The sequence below is a fragment of the Solanum stenotomum genome, chromosome 3, assembly GCF_019186545.1.
Source record: "Solanum stenotomum isolate F172 chromosome 3, ASM1918654v1, whole genome shotgun sequence".
NCBI lineage: Eukaryota > Viridiplantae > Streptophyta > Magnoliopsida > Solanales > Solanaceae > Solanum > Solanum stenotomum.
This window is the reverse complement of record NC_064284.1, coordinates 38,585,855-38,599,793: the sequence shown is the minus strand read 5'-3', so window position 1 is coordinate 38,599,793 and position 13,939 is coordinate 38,585,855. Positions and strand designations below refer to the sequence as shown.

Here is a 13,939-nt window from a genome sequence, read left to right as displayed (position 1 = left end):
GAGTGATAGGGAGGAGTTTAGAAATAAGAAATCTATGATAGGGAATGAGTCCGGGCAGCAAAGGAGTAATGTGAACCATTCTTCCTTTTAATAAAAGCAAAATGGACCTACTCCATCATCTGCTAGTGCACCTGTACCCAGAAACAAAGGTGAGTACAATGGTTAGAATTCGTAGAACTTCAGAGCTAGACCTGCACAGTCTCAGGGTAGTGTGGCACAAGGAGGTAACTAGGCTCCTGCACGTGATAAGTGTGGTAGGAACCACACAGGTAAGTGTTGCGATGGCTCCACATGTTGTTTCAAATGTGGATAAGAGGGTCACTTCATGAAAGAGTTCCCCAAGAACCGGCAAGGTAATAGGAATCAGGGCAACACAGCCCAATCTTTATCAGTTGCTCCACCAGACAGGGTTGCACCCAGAGGAGCTACTTCAGGTACTGTTGGAGGAGAAAATCTCCTATATGCTATCACTAGTCGTCAAGAGCAAGGGAATTCTCCAGATGTTGTCACTGGTATGATCAAAGTTTTTACTCTTAATGTTTATGCTTTGCTAGACCCAGGATCGACTTTATCTTTTATGACTCCTTTTGTTCCAATGAAATTTGATATTCTTCTTGAGAAGCATTGTGAACCCATTTGTATTTCTACACCTGTTTGAGAGTCTATTCTAGCTGAGCGAGTCTATCGTTATTGTGTCATTTCCTTCAATCACAAGAACGCCGTGACTGATTTAGTTGAGTTAGACATGGTAGATTTTGATGTCATTCTAGGTATAGACTGGCTTCATGTCTGTTATGCCTCCATTGATTGTAGAACTCGAGTTGTTAGGTTCCAAATTCCTAATGAGCTAGTTATAGAGTGGAGTAGCAGTTTAGAAGTGCCTAAGGGTCATTTCATTTCGTACCTTAAGGCGAGGAAGTTAGTTTCCAAGGGATGTGTCTATTACTTAGTTCGAGTTAATTATTCTAGTGTTGAGACACCTCCTATTGAGTGAGTTCCAGTTTTGAGTGAGTGACTTCCGTATAGATATTCTTCCCGATACTCATCATATATCTATTCCACCATATAGAATGGCTCCAACAGAGTTGAAAGAGCCTATATAAGACTTTAAGAATATCCTTGATAAGGTATTTATTCGACCAAATGTCTCACCTTGGGACTCTCCGATCTTATTTGTGAGAAAGAAAGATGATTCCCTTAGGATATGTATAGACTACCGTCAATTGAACAAGGTTACCATTAAGAATACGTATCCTCTTTCGAGAATTGACGATCTTTTCGATCAGCTTCAGGGTGCTACCTGTTTCTCTATGATAGACCTCAGATCAAGCTACCATCAGTTAAGAGTAAGGGATTCTGATATTCCAAAGACAACATTTCAGGACCCGTTATGGTCATTATGTGTTCCTAGCTATGTCCTTTGGTTTGACCAATGCGCCTGCAACATTCATAGACCTTATGAATAGAGTATTCAAGCCTTACTTAGATATGTTTGTTATCGTATTCATTGATGACAGTCTAATCTATTCGAGGAATGAGGAAGATCATGATATCCATCTCAGAATAGTTCTCCAAACTCTAAACGATAGGGAGTTGTATGGTAAGTTCTCACAATGCGAGTATTGGCTTGAGTCTGTGGCATTCTTAGGTCACATTGTTTCTGGTGATGGGATTAGAGTTGACACTTAGAAAATAGAGATAGTGTAGAATTGGCCTCGACCCACATCTCCAACTGATATTAGGAGTTTTTGGGATTGGCTGGATATTATAGAAGATTCGTAGAAGGGTTCTCTTCTATTTCATCCCCTTTGACCAAGATAACTTAGAAAATAGTGAAATTTCACTAGTTTGAAGCTTGTGAGAAAAACTTTCGGGAATTGAAAAAGAGGTTGACTACTGCCCAGTATTGACCTTACCAGAAGGTACTCAAGGTTTTGTCATATAATGTGATGCGTTTACAGTTGGTTTGGGTTGTGTGTTAGTGCAGAATGGCAAAGTTATAGCTTATGCCTCCAGACAGTTGAAAGTTCATGAGAAGAATTATCCAACCAATGATCTAGAATTGGATGCCGTAGTATTTTCTTTGAAAATATGGCGCCATTATCTTTAAGGTGTTCATGTGGATGTGTTCACCGATAACAAGAGTCTTCAATATGTGTTTGGAGGAATCAGTTTACTCAGGAAGCTACTTGGGAAGCTGAGGAAGATATGAAGATGAGATATCTACATCTCCTTGAGCCCGGAGAAATTCCAGATCAAGGTACTAATTCTCTTCTTAGTACTCTTTAATTTAAATACTTGATGTGTTAGATTTGCTTGTTGGGTGTTTGAACAGAATGATAGTTGTTACACCGTTATCCTAGTAAGAGTAATCTCATTCGAGGACGAATCCCAAGGGGGAGATATTGTAACACCTTGCTATTTGAAAGAACTAGAAAGAGTTAAAAATTGGAAATACTCATCTTTCGAAAGAATAAAAAATCTGGAAAATTGGTTAAGTTAAGAATGAGTTTTGGGTCAACTTCAAACGACCATAACTCCTAGCTCAAAATGATTTAAGTGTTATTCTAGATACCATTGGAAATATATTGGAATTATCTTTCCAACGCCGTCAAGTTTGCGTGATTCTGAGTTTGTATGAGTGAGATATGCCCATCGGAAGTTGGGTTGTTTGGATAAGAAAAGCCCAATCCGGATTTTTGAAGGGTAGTTGGTCTTTTCCTTTACCAATTATTTTATTTCATTTTTGGTAATTAAGTTAGGGTCTAATAAGAATTAGATCAGTTTAGAAAATTAGAAATTCACGTTAGGGCTTGGAGAAAAGAGAAAGAGGAGAAAGGAAAAGAAAAGTCAAGATTCGTCAAGATCGTACAATTTAGATGTGGATTATGCGAAGGATTTAATCCTACGAGGTATGTGAGATCACATAGAATTGGGTTATTTCACCCACGCGCCAATCATCATTCAATTCAGTGAAGTTCTATTATTTCGAAAGAAATGTTATGAGTTCTTGATGATAATTCGTTTGAAATCTTGAGGGTCCTTGTTGTTGAAGTTCCTTGAATTTGATTCATGATTTTAGGTGTGTTTTCGAGTAGAATCTTACATATATTGATGATATAGTTGATTCTAAGTGTTTGGTGAAAGAACTAATTGAAGTAGAGGGTTTTAGAGTTTAAGAATGAAGAAGAAAAGTTGGAGGTTTCTGAGAAGGGGTCTGGGGCGCCGCCCCAGCCACCCTAAATGGGGCTCTAAAATTTGGGCTCTAGGCCACCGCGCCAGCCATAGAGCCCCAACCCAGTCCCTAAAATTCAAGGGTTGGCGCCCCACGCCTCTCAGAGCGCCAGGGACGACAATTCTCCAACCTTTTCCCCCTTCTTTCCGTACTAGTTCCTTAGCAATGTACCTATGTCTTCTAGTTGATTTATACACTCTAAGGTACGTCTAAACATCATTAAATCATCCATAAACATGAGATCATGAACCTTGAATCCAAAATCCAATTCAAGGAAAATTAAGAGTCAAGTCAAGAGAAGTTCATAGAGTTTTCCAAAAGTCTTTTACAAACGTTCTAACTTTGTTTTAAAACTTAAGATTTGAGTTGAGTAAAGAGTAAGAGTAAAGTCATTTCTTTAAAATATTATACGGGAACTAAGTATTCCCAGAGTTGAAATGTTTTCACATTTAAGCAAGAAAGGAAACACCGATTTCCAAGAGAGCCTTTGAGCAATTATCTCAAATCACAGAAAGAGTTTTGTTTTTTAAACATATGAGTTGAGTATATTTTGAGAGTAGTATTGAGGACCGATATGTTGACACGAGTTTATAATAACTCAAGTCTCCATAAACCATGTAGCCATCATGGGTAGAAAGGATCATACTTTTTAGATGATTCCTTAGTGTTTTTTAGCATAGACTAGTGGATCCACTTAGTTGGGGCGTTCTATATGACGATAAAGTATTAGACAGTTCTGGCAGTGTGGGCGAGATGTTGTATCATCACTTAGGCTCATACTGATGGTTGTCGGTTAGAGAAACTCCCACAGTATTATATTACTTTATATGTAATTGAGTTGCTATTGTTTTTTCTTTAATACTTTGAGTTGTCACCAACTGTTTTAAATGCTTTGTATAAAATGCACTATTATTGTTGTGTTACTTTGCATTTGAGTTGAGTTATTCATGAGTTGAGTAAAGCCGAGGTAAGTGTTCCTTTAAGATTCCTTTCAAGCTTATGTTATGCTTAGTTTTCCCCTCGCATACTCATACATTCAATGTACTAATGCCATTTGGGCTGCATCATTTTATGATGCAGACACATGTAACCAGTATCAATATCCAGCGCCTCGTTGATCTAGTTGAGCAATCAGAGTCAGTTGGTGAGCCTCTTTGCTTTCCAGAGGACTCCTTTTACTTTGATTTCTAGTATTTCATATGTTAGGATGACCGGAAGTCTTCTCTCAACATCCCTCTTTGTTTAAGAGGCTTCATAGACAATTAGTAGTTCAATTGTCTTTACATTGTTATTTCTTATGTTAAGACTTGAGTTGCCATCTATGGCTAGTTGAATGTTCTATCTTTAAACGTTCTGAGTTTAATTTGAGACACTTGTTTTATTAATGCATTTGATCATTGTATTAATGCTTAAAGTCTTCCGCTGAGAGTCTAGCCAGGCCAAGGGTTCGCTTGGAGCCAGAAATGGTTCTCGAGTGACAGTCCCACCCAGGGTGTAGGCTCGGGGCATGACACAACATGTTTCTCATATTTAGTTAGATTAAGCTTGTCTAATAACAAAAAAAAATGAATTTTATTAGTATCAAAATGTGGCAATATCTAACAAAGAAGGTAATAAGAAAGAAGAAAAATTGTTTCATAAAACCTATAAGTGCACTAATAACATTATAAATGACTCATGATAAGAAAAAAGTAATACAATATTAAGTAATTTCAATCGGTAAGAGCATACTAATGATCAAGTGATTAGAAAAAATGCATGTTTCAAGAAGTTATAACAAGAGGTGAATGCAACCTTGTTTACTAATTCAATTAAACCTATCATTTTCCAAATGGACGTGTTATAGGTTCTTTGAGAAAAACATTTGAAGTCTCGTGGACAAAATGTTCCACATATATGATAGAAATTAATGCATCAAACATTTAGCAATGATCATTATCAACAAAAATAACATACTTAGTACAATTCAACAAGTAAAGTGTAAATAAGATATAGTGTATGTAGATCTCAATCATACCTTGAGAGCTATAGAGGAACTTCACATAGCCTAGGATCTATTCTAGTGCTTCAGTCAAATGGGCATCATTTGAGAGTTTCTTCAACATCGAGATAAACTTATGATAGTTTACTTCCTCAATTTTCTTCACTAATCATTGTGGAAAGGGTGGAGGAGTTCGAATCATGGGTGTTGTATTTTGAGTTGTTTTCTTTTCCTCCACAGCTAGATCCTTGGGTTCATGGGCGGTTCATAAACTCGGAAAGAAATATAGTCTTCCATTGAAGACCAAATGAAGTGCCCTATCAAATCTAAATTCTTGCAACCCAAGTAAAAGATGGAAAAAAAAAGTTGTTCATCATCAAGATGGTTTATGAATTTCCGTACACTCAACAGAAGACATAAAATTAAGAAATCTTTTGCGGCCATTGATGTCGAATTGGAATCAACCAAATTTACAAATCATTAATTTCGATCAAGTTGAAATGAAATCAACGGATTTGCAAATCTTGAACTCTTGTGAATTTGCAGTTAATCCTACCTCACCGAATTATGATGTCATCTATTAGCAAAAATGACAACGGTTACAAGAGCAAAGATGATGGTATCGAGCTGCAACAAATTTTCTGAATCACTAATCATGTGCAACGCACATGTCGAAAAACTAGTAGATATATACAGCTTATATACATAAATTGGAAAGAAATATAGGCTTCCATTAACGACCAAATGAAGCGCCCTACCAAATCTAATTTCTTGCAACCCAAGTCAAAGTCAAAAATGGAAAACAAAAGTTGTTCGTAATATATATACAACTTATATGCATAAACTTGGTAAGAAATATAGACTTCCAGTGAGGACCAAATGAAGTGCCCTATTAAATCAAAATTTTGGAGCCCAACTCAAAGATGGAAAACAAAATGTTTTCATAATCAAGATGGTCTAAGAATTTCAACTAACTTCATAGAAGACATAAAATTAAGAAATCTTTTGCGGTGAACGATGTTGAAATGGAAACAATAAATTTACAAATAGTTAATTCCGATCAAATTGAAATGTAATCAATGGATTTGCAAATCTTGAACTCTACAAAATTTGAAGTTAATCCTACCTCACTGATTTCATATATCATCTCTATTAGTAAAAATGTTAATCATTACAAGGGCGAATATGTTGACATCGAGCTGCAACAAATTCTCTGAATCGGTAATCACGTGTAACGCACATGTCGAAAAACTAGTATGTATATGTGTGTATATATATATATAGGTAAAGAAAGATAGGTTTCCATTGATGACCAAGTGAAGCGTCCTATCAAACATAAAGTCTTGCAACCCAAGTCAAAGACGGAGAACAAAAGTTGTTCATGCTCAATGTCAAAAAACTAGTGTGTGTATGTATATATATATATATATATATATATATATATAAATTTTTTATGCATAATCTGGGAAAGAAATATAGGCTTCCATTGACAACCAAATGAAGTGCCTTATCAAATCTAAATTCATGCAACCCAAGTCAAGGATGGAAAACAAAAGTTTCTCACGATCAAGATGGTCTAAGAATTTCTGTAGAATCCACAAAAGGCATAAAATTAAGAAATCTTTTGCGGCGAACAATGTCGAAATGGAATCAACAAATTTATAAATCGTTATTTGTAATCAAGTGGGAATGGAATCAACAGATTCACAAATCTTGAACTACATCGAATTTGAAGTTAATCATACCTCACTGAATTCTTATGTCATCGCTATTAGAAAAATGACAACGGTTACAACAGCGAAGATGATGATATCGAGCTGCAATAAATTCTCTGAATCGATAATCACGTACAATGCATGTGTCAAAAAATAAGTGTGTGTATATGTATACAACTTATATTCATAAATTGATAAAGAAATATATACTTCTATTGACGACCAAATGAATCACCCTATCAAATCTAAATTCTTGCAGTCCAAGTAAAATACGGAAAACAAAAGTTGCTCATCATCAAGATTGCCTAAGAATTTCCACATACTCCACAAAATGCATAAAATTAAAAAATCTTTCGAGGCCAACGATGTCGAAATGGAATCAACAAATTTACCAATTGTTAATTATTATCAAGTTTAAATGGAATCAAGGGATTTGCAGATCTTTAAATTCAGTAAATTTGAATGTAATACTACCTCACTAAATTCTTAGGTCATCACTATTAGAAAAAATTACAACAGTTACAAGATTGAAGATGATGATATTGATCTGCAACAAATTCTCTGAATTGGTAATCACCTACAACACACGTGTCGAAAGACCAGCATATATATATACACACACAACTTCAATTCATAAAATGGAAAATAAATATAGGCTTCCATTGATGACCACATGAAGTGCCCTATCAAATCTAAATTCTTTCACAACAAGTCAAAGATGGAAAACAAAAGGTGTTCATCATCAAGGTATAAAAACTTGTGTATATATATATATATATAGAGAGAGAGAGAGATAACTTATATACATTACTTGAGAAAGAAATAAAGGCTTCCATTGACGAGCAAATGAAGCGCCCTATCAAATCTAAATTCTTGCAACCCAAGTCAAAGATGGAAAACAAAAATTGTTTATCATCAAGGTCTAAAAAACTAGTGTATATATACAACTTATATGTATAAACTGGGAAATAAATATAGCCTTCCATTGACGACCAAATGCAGCACCCCATCAAATGTAAATTCTTGAAACCCAAGTCAAAGATGGTCTAAGAATTTTGGTGGGCTCCACAGAAGGAATAAAATTAATAAATCTTTTGGGGCCAATGATGTCGAAATGGAATCAACTTATTTACAAATCATTAATTCCGATCAAGTTTAAATGGAATCAATTGATTTGCAAATCTTGAACTCTAGCGAATTTGAAGTTAGTCCACCTTAGTGAATTCTGATGCCATCGCTATTAGCAAAAATGACAATGGTTACAAGAGTGAAGATAATGATATCGAGCTGTAAAAAATTCTCTTCTACTCATCTCAGTTTCATTCAGGTAAGAATTTGGAATAAAGCTCTAATCATGTTGATAAAAAACCGTAGAAATGGAGTATTCTATTATACCAGATTCACTCAACCTAGAGAATAATACTACTAAAAATGGGGAATTTTCATGTAGTTTCTGTGAAATTTATGAAAATACATTTCCGCTGCAAAACACATAGATGCAGGGCAGCAATTGCAATCATCGTTACTGTGAAGAATGTATACAAAATTATATAGGTAAAAAAATTTAGGGAAAAATGACATATATACCCTCGAACTATTGTAAATGGTATGCATATACCCTCTGTAATATTTTTGGGAAATTGGTGCCCCTGCGTCAAAGAACTAGTGCATATTTATACCCTTAATACTAACATACATACACGTGTCATAATTTTATCCACCGACTCATCATTTATTAAATATCGGATCGACAAATAATATTGTGCCATGTGTCCCTATTTAGTCTTCCATTATAGTAAAGGATTTATATGTTCTAATGTTTGGACACCAAGGGCACCAATGTCCTAAAAGTATGATGGAGGGTATCTGTATAGCATTTATGATAGTTCAGAGGTATATTTATTCTTTTCCCAAAAATAAAAAAAGGATTTCCATGAGATTTCTATTAAGTGCCTTGTTTCTGGTTACTAGGGAATTTTGTATCTCAATTCAATAATACCGACTAATTTTCTTATGCGAGTAAGATATACCAATTGACTAAGAAAAGTTCTGGGTTTGCAACTAGTTATTGAGTGCCCCTTTATAGATTGTATGGGTACACAGGTTGATGATATAAGGGGATACCCGATTAGGGAATGTTTTGAGTGTTGAAAACTTTTATGTGTCAATTGTAAATGTTTGCATTTGGGAATGACATGTGATAATTATCAGTTTAGTAGGCAATTGAATTTTCTCTACTTGAAGCAACAATATATAAGATATCATGATGAACTAGAGGAGGAGGAAGAAGAAGAATGATATGAAGACGAAGAATAAGAAGAGGATGATGATGAAGAAGAAGAAGAAGAAGACGATGATACTGAAGATAATGAAGAAGAAGAAGGAGGAGGAGGAGGAGGAGGAGGAGGATGAAGAAGAGGAAGAGGAAGAGGAAGAGGAGGAAGAAGAGGAAGAAGAGGAAGAAGAGGAAGAAAAGGAAGAAGAGGAAGAAAAGGAAGAGGATGAAGAAGAAGAAGAAGAAAAAGGAGAAGAAGAAGAAGGAGAACAAGGAGAAGAAGGAGAACAAGGAGGAGAAGGAGGAGAAGAAGGAGAAGGAGGAGAAGGAGAAGAAGGAGGAGAATGAGGAGGAGGAGGAGAAGGAGGAGAAGAAATATACCAATTGACTAAGAAAAGTTCTGGGTTTGCCACTGGTTATTGAGCGCCCCTTTATAGAATGTATTGGTACACTGGTTGAGGATCTAAGGGGATACCCGATTAGGGAATGTTTTGAGTGTTGAAAACTTTTATGTGTCAATTGTAAATATTTGCATTTGAGAATGACATGTGATAATTATCACTTTAGTAGGCAATTGAATTTTCTCTACTTGAAGCAACAATATAGAGGATATCATGATGAACTACAGGAGGAGGAAGAAGAAGAAAAGGATGATGATGATGATGAAGAAGAAGAAGAAGAAGAAGAAGAAGAAGACGATGATGATGAAGAAGAAGAAGAAGAATAAGGAGAAGGCGGAGGAGGAGGAGGAGGAGGAAGAGGAAGAGGAAGAGGAGGAGGAGGAGGAGGAAGAAGAGGAAGAGGAGGAAGAAGACGAAGAGGACAAAGAGGAAGAGGAGGAAGAAGAGGAAAAAGATGAGGAGGAGGAAGAAGAAGAAGAAGAAGAAGAAGAAGAAGAAGAAGAAGAAGAAGAAGAAGAAGAAGAAGAAAAATAAAAAGAAGAAGAAGAAGAAGAAGAAGGAGGAGGAGGAGGAGGAGGAGGAGGAGGAGAAAAATGAGAAGAAGAAGGAGAAGAAGGAGAAGAAGGAGGAGAAAAAGGAGAAGAAGGAGCAGAAGGAGGAGAAGGAAGAGGAGGAGGAGGAGGAGGAGGAGAAGGAGAAGGGGAGGAAACACCATTATCAGAAACATCGATGAATGTTAAATGGTCAAGTTTTGTTTCCTTGGAGACAAAATAGCAATTTTAATTGTAATTTACTTTATATGCATAGTCTTTTGTTGGTTAAAAAATAGTATGCAGGGTCTTCTATTAGATTTCAATTAGTTGTTAAGTTGGTGAAAATATAATATGCAATGTCTTTATGTGTCAATTAGTTGTTTAGTCTGAGTTGGACTAGAAATAGTTGGGCTCCTAGTGGTGGTGTCCTATTTTCCTATGTAAGTTTATCCCAAAATGTGCTAAGTCTTCTATTTTGTAGGCAAATTGTTCTATTTTATATAGATTCCAGGTTTCATGATGTACTATCATGTCCATATTTCTTTTATTTTGAATATCTTGTTCAAATTATTTTTTACTACATCACTTATTAGAACAAAGTATTCACTAATTCATCTCACACACGATTTTAAAAGTAAAAAAAAAATGTTTAATTTGGTTTGAAATATCAGGAAGGAGGTTGTATGTGTCACAACCTAAATTAGGATAAAAAGTGTTATTTCAGCAAAACACATGAGATATGATAAGTATATAAGTAATCAACCCTTATACTTTAATAATGATGCATTTTAATGTTGTGCGAGTCTATGCCCAAAGAGGATAATATCAATAGTGAGTTAGGCGGTTACATATGGTATATTAGAGTCACTTTTGTGTCAGTTGTGTCAATGAGAGCTATTGTTCAACTAAGTTAAGCCAAAATTAATCCCGTTAAGTTGGGACAACATCTTTGCTAGGTCTTGGCAAATCTTCTGTTGTGCGACAAATCATATATGGTGGGACAAACCTCAACGAGGACGTTGATTCCATAAGAGAGGTTTTTTGTGACACCCCTCCTTAGGATAAGAAGTCCACATCGGAAAACACATGTAAGTAAGCATACCTTATACTTTAGTGATGCATTTTAAAGTTTTGCTGCTCTAGACCCAAAACACGGGTTGGACCATTGTTTTGTTAGAAAAGTCAATGTAGAATTATCAACATATATTTTATATGAGAGGGTTTATGTGACACCCAATCTTAGGATAAGAACTCTACGTTGACAAAACACAAGAGAGATACTGTCATGACCCAAAATGGACATGATGACACTCGTCTTATTCAACCAAGACAAGTCAGCCTAAAACTCAACAATTACGATACAATGCGGAAATTTATAATCAACTTAAAAATATCGCCAAAACCCGGTTGTCACATGTACAAGCCTCTAAAATATTACAACTGAATCAAAATAAAATACAAGTCTCATATTACATTGTTTCTAGAATAGAACAAGATCATAAATTAGAAGAAAGAAAGTGCGTTGAGATGACAAATAACTACCTCATAAATCTCCACAAGAAGCCTCGGACAAGAAGAAAAGAGAAAGTATCACGAAGATCTGAACTCATAACCTTCAAAAAAGTAGGAGCAAGGGGTGAGCACCAAACCACACGGTACTCAACATGTAAGCTTCTAAACACAAGCTAAGGGAATAGAATACGGAGACTCCTTACACCCCATCCAACCCTCCATAGCTACAACCTGCATAAAACCAGCCCAACCTAACAATTTACAGTTTAAAAAAACACACAGCTCAACAACAACACTCTAAAAATTTCATATTCTCAAGAATAAGCTCAATATTCATCAATCACAAGTTCCATAGAAAGGCACTCATAAGATCAGCAAAACACAAGATCAAGTTCAGTAATGATAAAGATGCGCAACGCAATGAAATGGAATTTCAAGTATAGTGATGCATGTCTATTCTAGAAACAATGTCATTTGAGACTTATATTTTTCTTTTGAATCAATTGTAATACTTTAGAGACTTGTACACGTGACAACTAGGTTTTGGGGGTAATTTTAAGTTGATTATAAACTTCCATAATTTTTTATGATATTTAGGTTTTAGGCTGACTTGTCTTGGTGAGATAAGACGAGTGTCATCACATTCATTTTTGGGTCGTGACAAAATGGAATCACAGCCCCAGGTTCATATGTCTCACATATATACAAGCCAAGTCTAAGTAGAGTCTCGAGGATCGGTACAAAGACATCTGTACTTATCTTCGAGAGGCTATACTAACTTTTTAGAAAAAATATTCACTTCTTGGATCTCTATTGTGCGTCCTTGGTCCGATTTTGATTTTTATCGCTTCATTCCATTTACTCTCACTTATAGTGATGACTCATGCGTAGTTCCTCACGTGAGTATTTGATGTGTTGTATATGTGTTTAGGTGTTAGATTGTTACAAACATGGAAGTGATAGACTTATGGGAATGATAGGTTGTCAGATTTGGAATGTTCAATGATCCGAATAAATTTTGTGAGGTTATGATTTGATGATGCACTTTGAGGATATATAAATGATAAGGTTGAACAATGGCTTAAGGGACTTAATGAATGTGTATCCTTTTTAGGTTAGTAATCCAGTAGTGGGAATAATACTTGTGTGGTATAGGCAATATCTTGAGTGGTTTGACAATTGAAAGTTGAATGATTAAAATGATGGCTAGAAAATGAACACTGCAGCTTTGGAAAATACAGTTAGTAAAGTTGTGATAACATGTATGGGTTGCTTAGCAAATGATGAAAATGATGTTGCACCAATTGAGGTCAGAACCTCTACTATGACTTTATAAATTGACTGTATATCAAAGAGGATGATGATATGAATTCTAAATTATCACCGATTATGACTTGATAATAGTTATGGAGTGTGTACTTCTACTATCGACTTGACCTACGAAAGAATACGTATAGGTTGGGCTAGATATAGAACGAATTTGGTAATATTTTATAGCTTTTTGATGCGTAGAAATGTGTGACTTATTTGGGTACAATCTTCTCGGTAGGTATGATATGCTTTAGTGGTGGATCTAATGAACTTTCACGATATGATACTTGTCGTCTATGGAAATGGATACGTCGAATACTAACTACTTAAGGGGTTATCATTTGTATCACATGCTAGTATAATGAGATTTAATGTTGCATTCATATTTGAGAAACCAACTAGCTTTTTACTACGGACGAATGAGTTAAGCATTATTTATAAGAGAGCTTTTAATGGTGGATTTTGGCAGGTTTATTTTATAGTGTTTCAGTTACTGACGAAGTGACTCTTAATCCAAATCGGGTTGAAAAGTTTCTTATGGTTATCATATTATGATTCATATTTTGATATATTAAGATAGGAAATTAAAGATTAAGGATATTGTATTATATGATACCAGTAGAGTTATGTTATTTGGAGAGATTAAGACTTAACCCTAGACTTGAAATTTGGAAAATATGAGAATTGACATGTTAATTGGCATCGATATTTAAGAACTTGAATATGAATGTGGGTGAGTTTTCATGTCTATGCTAGACTTATAGTAATATGGGTGTTGTTAGTTTCGAAATCTTATTGTGAATAGATTGTTTTGAGTTGGATGTTCAATGAAAGGGAAAGGGTCAAGTTCTAGAGTGAATTCTCGATTGATTGATGGAATTCATGTATTTCCTTGTAATATGTGTTTGGGGGTAATGAGACATGGTGATGGGTTGATTTGTCCATATTGATTAATTCTATGATTTTTGTGAATTGA

The 13,939-nt window shown here is 35.3% G+C and overlaps 1 protein-coding gene and 1 pseudogene across 1 annotated transcript in view; both read left to right on the top strand.

Moving 5' to 3' along the window:
- The window catches only part of LOC125858376 (serine/threonine-protein kinase Nek6-like), a 1,100,283-nt gene that overhangs the window by 64,426 nt on the left and 1,021,918 nt on the right, over window positions 1-13,939 (top strand). The window lies entirely within an intron of this gene.
- Window positions 6,861-10,012, top strand: LOC125858933 (uncharacterized; annotated as a pseudogene).